Source organism: Micromys minutus (genome assembly GCF_963924665.1).
Source record: "Micromys minutus genome assembly, chromosome: 9".
Lineage (NCBI taxonomy): Eukaryota > Metazoa > Chordata > Mammalia > Rodentia > Muridae > Micromys > Micromys minutus.
In genome coordinates, this window is record NC_137978.1 from 44,025,987 (window position 1) to 44,033,925 (window position 7,939).

The window sequence follows — 7,939 nt, forward strand, 5'->3', positions numbered from 1 at the left end:
TGGTCCTTACTGCTTATTTATATGCTTAGAGCCTAGTGAATCTGGTTAGTTTCAGGAACTTCCTGAAGTCTTTGAGTTGTTTACTTCCTGAGCTTACCAAGTTTTCTTGTAGGATGGAACATCCCACCTCCCTTTAGAATATCCTGTTGTTTCATGGCTCATTTAACATTCTGTGCCTTAAGAGCTTCTCTCTGATTGGAACCCCTCCTCACTCCCACACACATTATTACTGCTTGCTTTCATGTTTCTTGCAACCCACCTGATAATGCCTGCCCAGGGGCTCAGCTTTTGACTATATATAGGCACAATTCCAGTTTCTAGCTGACACATCATCACCTGATGCCTCAGATCTATAAAAAACCCCTTGTCTTAGCCCAGGAGTGCAATTTCCTTGGACCTGTTTTTGGGACCAGGGAACCCTCCCAGATGTAGTGTCTAATAAACCTGCCTTTATCTATTTTAATCTGGCCTAATCTGACCCATATTGCCTTGGTGGAAATCCTGTTACTCTCTAAAATGAAAGTTTTAAAGTTTGTATTAGATTTATTTACTTATTTGATGTGTAAAATAGTAGTTTTTTTTTTTTTTTTTTTGCTTTCATGTTCATATGCATATATATAACATGTGAGTGTATGGTGCTCACAAGGCCAGCAGAGTGCATCAGGTAACAAAACTGGAGTTGTGATGATTATAAGCTGTCATGTGGTCACTGGCATTTGAACTCAGGTCCTTTGCAAGAGCAGGAAGTGCTCTGAACCACCAAGCTGTCTCTCCAGCCCTGAAAGGCAGACTTTAATTTCAGAGGAGACTAACTACACAACAGATCTACACAAACTCTTATCTATTTTCTCCTAAAAAAAAAAATCAGAAAATAAGTTAAATGCTCGAAATATACAGTGGCACAGGGCTAGCATTCCTCTTCTGAAAGGGTCATAGTAAGGAAAGAGTGAGCCAAAGCAAGCAGGGAGGACACGGCCTGTAGGTCCATGTTCAGGGTCTGCAGAAGGTGACATTATTCATAGCCCTTTTAGGCAGCACCACCCCTATGATTCCTGCCACCTATAGAACTCGGTCTTTCACTTACAAAGCTGGTTTAGCAGTGTACACCTGCTATCCCAGCCCTGGGAAGGTAGAGACAGGAGGATCCCTGGTCTTGCTGGCCAGCCAGTCTAGCTGGATAGGTAAGTTACAGGTTCAGTGAGAGAATCTATGTCAAAAAATAGGTGGAAACATTATGAGGGAAACACACACACACACACACACACACGTGCCACTCTGGATTCCCATCCACATGATAATTACATACTATACTATAGCTAATCAGCCATTCCTGCTATCCTGATTCCATGACCAATTAATGCTTTTCACCCATCCCCCTAAAAATGAGCTCATATGCTTTGTCCCTGAAGCAATAAAGTAGACTTGTCTTGCTGCATAGGTCTCTGGGGTCATTCTATTCTCATGGCCGTCTGAACCCTGGTCTCTGCATCAGTTCCCTTTCTCCCCTTAGGCCAGTGGCCAACAGCCTCTGGGGAGAAAAGGGGGCCATACCAACTCCCAAAAGTTGTCTTCTGGGCCTTCACATGCACACACATTATAGCTCACAGACACTCACACAGACACAAAATGAAAAGGTGGAGTGTAGCCAACCTGGACTACAGAGTGAGTTCCAGGACAGCCAGGGCTACACAGAGAAATCCTGTCTCAAAAACAAAAACCAAGAAACAATCAAATAAACCAAAGTAGCCAGGTATGACGGCACGCATTTGAAATCCCAGACCTGTGGAAGAAACAGGCAGATCCACGAGGCTCGCTGCAGGCTAGCCTGGCCTCCTCTGTGAGTTTCAGGCCAGTGAGTAATCCTATCTCCAATGAGAACAAAAAAGCTGGGGCTGGAGAAATGGCTCAGTGGTTAGGAGCTCTTGTTGCTCTTGTAGAGAACTTGGATTCAATTCCCTGTACCCATATAGTGGCTCACAACTGTCTGTAACACCAGCTCCAGGAGATCCAGACCCTCTTCTGAGCTCCTCAGGCACCAGCACATAGAGAAAAGACACTGATGCAGAACATAAAACAGAGAAGTCTTTTGTGTTGATTTAAGTTAGTGTCTCACTATGTAGCTCTGGCTGTCCTGGCCTCAAATTCACGAGTTCTATCTGCCCCAGCCTTCCCAGTGCTAGGCTTAAAGGTATACACCACCACAGCCTGGCAAATTTAGATTTTTTTAATACTTAAGGTCAACCACATTAGACTTTTACCAGAAAACATTTGCTAGGGGGCTGGAGAGATGGCTCAGTGGTTAAGAGCACCGACTGCTCTTCCAGAGGCCCTGAGTTCAAATCCCAGCAACCACTTGATGGCTCACAACAAGGATGCACCTCTTCTGGTTTGTCTGAAGACAGCAACGGTGTATTCACATACATGAAATAAATTTAAAAAAAAAATAAATAAGAAAGAAAAAGAAAACACTTGCCAGGTTGGAAGAGAAAAAAAAAAAAAAAGCCAGCACTGGTGCTGGGCACATGGCCACAGGCAGTTGGATAGCTGGGAGAGGAACCATGAAGAGAGAGCCAAACCCAGAGCGTTATTGAAAGCATGCGTGTCCGCTGCCCTATAGAAACTCTTGGGAACGGGAAACAGGAGGAGAAGTACAGTATCGCTATCACATTAAATGGATTATTCCGTCTGTACAGTATCTCATTAAAGGACAAGTATTCCACCTCTTGGGAGAGCACAGGAGAAGGATACCTGACACACCCAGTTCTCACAACAACCGCGATCTGGATCCATTTTGGTTTTGTTTGTTTGTTTGTTTGTTGTTTCATTTCTTTTGTTGTTTTCGAGACAAGGTTTTTCCGTGTGGCCCTGGCTGTCTTAGAACTCACTCTGCAGACCAGAGCTGCCCTTGAAACTCCGAGATGCACCTGCCTCTGCCTCCCAAGTGCTGGGATTAAGGGTGGGCACCACCATCACCTAGCTGGACCACGTTTTAAGGACAATGACACCAAAAGCCTGGAAAGGCCACATTGCTAGAAAGGGGATGTACTGGGATTTGAGTCCAAATCCACTTGATGCTGGGAGGGACATCAGCAAAGAGAAGGAGTCAGGGTCAAGGTTCAGGAAAGGACAAATGTAAATAATAAATGTAGTTTTTGTGCCCCAGGGCCTGCTCCCAGAAAGACGACTCTGAGACTAATTATTTATTAATACATGCCTTGGCCTTAATCTTTGACTTGTTCTCTGACTTATTCTAATTACCCCTTTTGTTTTCATCCGGGTTCAGCCACGTGGCTGGTTTCCTGTCTTCTTAGGTCTGTCTCCTCAGAGTTCCTGGGGAGAATCTTCCCTTTATTTTAACCTGAATTCAGCTACCTGCTGGTTAGTTAGTTACCTCTCCTCAGTCCTGGCTGTTTCTTCCTCAACATCTAGCTGGGCAATCCCTCGAATCCCTCGGACTATTTCCCAGAATTCTCTCTGTCCCTGCCAGTGTCCCACCTCCTATTTCCTGCTTCAGTTCACTGGCCATAAGCTTTTTTTATTGACAGATGATGGTTATAAGAGGTTCTCTCTACAGACAAACGAGAAAGACCGGAGCATGTTGAGTTTCTGTTTAATGAGTTTGAAGACTTTGTGAGCAAGTGCACCGTACCAGCCTTAGAGTGAAGCTGTGAACCACTGGTGCATAGGAAGTAGCTATTACCTCTGTCTAGTTCATTATCTCGGTGGGAAGGTGGGACAGGAAGGCATAACGTGTGAGGGGCAGAAATTTGACTATTAATTTTTATTTTAGATCTATGTATTTTACTTTATATACGAGTGTTTTTGCCTGTATACATACATGTACAGGACATGTGTGCCTGTTGGATTCCCTGGAACTGGCTGTATCAGGGCCCAGACTTTAGTAGGCCCTGAGGCCCTAGCACAGCTGAATCCATAATGGAAGGACCATTCGGACTGAAAACTAGGCCTGCAGACAGCATCACCTGCTAAGAGGAAAACAAAGGCCTGACCCATCAGAGCCCACAGTTCTGGGAAAGTCTCTGAATGTGCTAATCTTGTTTTCTGGCTTCTGTACTTCTGCTTCTGACTGACTGTTCTTGTTAACTGAAGTGTGTCGACCCAGGGTACAGTGTTTGTGCTTAAAAGCTCATCCTGAGAGAGGCTTGGGGCAACACTGGGGTCCTGAACTGTGCAATTACTGGCTGAGTAATAACGACCTTCTATTGGCTTAAACCTATGTTGGAACAGTCTGCTCTGCTGACTACCCCACAACATGGGCTAAGGATGGTTATGAACCACAGGTCTTAACCACTGAACCACTCTCCAGCCCCGGAAACTTTATGTTAATGGAGAAGTTCAAGTTCATATGAGAATCTAACCTTTCCTAGTTTAGTGGCCTTGGGAAGAGATTTGGTGTCTCTAAATATTAACATCTTAGTTTACAAAAGACTTCTTGTTCAATAACTGACCCTGCTTTGAACACGCCATTATTACATGGTAAACAAAACAGACCACTTTTAAAAATGGGCGTGTCTCATTATGCTTCTGCCTGGCCTAGAACTTGCCGTGGAGACCAGACTGACCTCAGACTCAGAGATCTGCTACTTCTACTTTCTGAGTGGTGGGATTAAAGGCATATGCTACTGTGCACAAATAATTGTCTTTTTAGAAAAGATTTATTTAGTTTAATTATATGAATACACTGTAGCTATCAGACACACCAGAAGAAGACATTGGATTCCAGATGATTGTGAGCCACCATGTGGTTGCTGGGATTTGAACTCAGGACTTCTGGAAGAGCAGTCAGTGCTCTTAACCGCTGAGCCATCTCTCCAGCTGACACATAATTTTCTTACCCAATGGTACATATCTATAATCTCAGCACTTGGGCAGCTCTTCCAATTAGCTTAGCCAGCGGGTTGAGTCTACATGGGGGCTGTGGCGGTGGCAAGAAATGACGTAATTGTAATGCTTGTTCTGAATGTGGAGTGAGGCAGACCAGGACAGCCTAGGCTGCACAGTAAGTTTGGGGCCTTCTCTCTTTTAAAACATTTATTTTTATTTCATGTGTATGGGTGTTTTGCCTGTATGGATATATATATGGCATATGTGAATGCCTGGTGTCTGTAGAGGCCAGAAGAGGCTCTCAGATCTTTTCAAACTGGAGTTATGGAAGGTTGTGAAGCGTAGTGCGGGTCCTAGGAATTGGATTTTCTGAAAGAACAGTAAAGATCTTAACTGGCAGAATCATCTCTCCAGTTCCCCACAGAGCCAGACTTACAAGACAAAATTCAGAAACAAAAGTAAACATAAAAACAAAGCCTTTGGTGACGTCACAAAGGCAAGATGGATGTGCGGTTAGCGGTCAGTGGGAAAGCACTTGTCTGCCACCTTTGAGGTTCTGGGTTTGATCCCCCAGCTCCACAGAACAAACAAACAACCCTTTGCTGACTCTCCTTGTGTTCTGAAGTCTCAGAACACGCATGTTCCTAACCCTCACCTCCTTCTTCTCTCTCCTCTCCATTGTCCTTGTCATTGTCTGTGCTTTCCGTAGATCGTTCTTCCAGTCACTCAACAACCGTTCTAGCTGCTGAGAGCAGACAGCATCCAAGACAAACAGAAATCTCCGTCTTCATGGAAATCACAATTCTGGACCAAAGAGGCAGGTAATTTCCTTTAAAAAAAAAAAACAAACAAACAAACCTAAAATACACAATATTATCTATGATGATGGATTTGGAGGGGAAATATTGAGAAGGGAAGAAAGATGGCAGTCCCGGAGGTGCAAGCGTGAGCACTTTCGCTTTTGGGTGGGGTTTTGTTTGAACTCTGCAGATCAGTCTGGCCTCAAACTCACAGAAAAATGTTCCCACCTCGGGCTCCAAGAGCCGATATCTACAGTGTGTGCCCCACTCAGACACAAGCTGCAGTTCTCAATAATGCCGGGTCAGAGTGGATAAGAAACTGAGGCGAGAGTACTGTGAGTGGAAAAGACAAAATTCTGGGGCTCTGGGTTAGGAAAGCACCAGAAATTTTCCGGGAAATCTAAGTAGCCATTGTATGTGGGGCAGTGGGAGCAAGGAGGGCATTGGTGCAAGGTCAGAACACCCAGGTAGGAAGAAAGGAGAACACCCGGGCTTAACAGCTCTTCTTGTGAGCCAACAGAAGACACTGGAGAACCATGGGAGGAGGCGTGGCAATCTAGTTGGCATGTTTTTATGTGTGTGATTATAAATTAACAGTTCAGGGGTGGGATGTAATTTACGGATAGCATGTTTGCCTAGCACCTGCAGCATCTTGGGTTAAATCCTCTAGTTAAAATATACATGCACCAGGGCTGGAGGGATGGCTCAGCGATTAAGAGCACTCACTGCTCTTCCAGTGGTCCTGAGTTCAATTCCCAGAAACCACATGGTGGCTCACAACCATCTGTGATGGGATCTGATGCCCTCTTTCTGGTGTATCCAAAGAGAGGTACAGTGTACTTATATATAATAAATTAATAAATCTTTTTTTAAAAAAGGCAAATGTGGGTATAGGCCACACCTGATAAGTGACTTTCAGTCATGATTAACACAGAGACAGAAGACAGTAGCTTTGCATCTGTGGAGGTGCTAAGAAGTGACTGGACCCCCACATTTGTTCTAAAGGCAGAACCAACAGAAAGAGATTAAGGACAATTGGCTTGAGCAAGTGGAAGAATGAGGTTGACATTTGTAGGTGAGGGTTATCTTCAGTCATGTGAAATGTCATGTGCTTGTGATACATACATCTAATAGATATAGAGAACCTGGTGTTCAGAGAAGGTATGTGAGGTGAAGAGAAAAATCTGAGAGTTGTCAGCATACATGTGGCTTTCAAAATCTTGAGGTTTGAGGTCACCTGAGGGATGATCATACACTGGCAAAAGAGAGCCAAGGACTGAGTTCTTGGACTTTCTAGAAGCAAGCAAAAATCTGTATGGAGGAAGCTGGAGAGATGTCTCAGTGGTTAAGAGCACTGACTGCCTTCCATGAGTCCTGAGTTCAATTCTCAGCCGCCACGTGGTGGCTCACAACCATCTGTAATGGGATCTGATGCCCTCTTCTGGTCTGGAGTCTGAAGACAGCTCAGTGTTTTCATATACATAAAATAAACAAATCTTTTAAAAAAGAATTTGTGTGGAGATGCCCAGAGGACAGGTCAGGAGAGCTTGATGTCTGAAAGGCACTAGAACAAAGTCTGTATGGCAGCTCTGTCATGTAAGATATTAATGGTTTGAGTAGGTGAATAGAAAATTGGCTATCGATCTTGGAGACAAACTTCCTTTAATAGATTGTGAGAAGCAAAAGCCTGACTGAAAAAAAAATCAAAATAAGAGAAAAAAATCGGGAGGCATTAAAGAATTAAGAGAGGAGGTTTTTTCACTATAGAGAATCAGGGAAGTAGTGTGGTGTCAAAAGGAACACAGATGCGCAGCTTACTCCTAGCACGGAGTAACTGAGGCAGAAGAGAGTTGAAAGCCAGCTTGACTACTCAAGTCCCAAGTCAGTCCTGGCAACCTGCAAGTCCCCGTCTCGTTTAAAGGGGAAAAGGTGTGTTTTGTTAGTCTTTTGGACAGCAACAATCTTTTTAAAGAAAAGTTAGCGTTGGAGGAACGCTGGGAAAATTAGTATAGCTTGGTCCTCAGGCAGGTAAGAAGCTATGGGATCAGGTAGTAGAGATGACCTTAACTAAGGTGTAACCTTCTAGGAAGGGAGTCAAGCAGTATTGGGGTGAGGGTGGTGTTTGTGTAGATTGCGGCAGTAGGTAGGACCACAGGCTTTATGTAGATCCCCCCTCCACAACTCAATAGACCTCAATTCTCCTCTATCAGCCGGTCTCAGGATTTTTCCAGAACACAGCTCACTTTTTCTTAAGTTGGGCTTATTGTTGTGATAACTGAATGTGTATCTGCCAC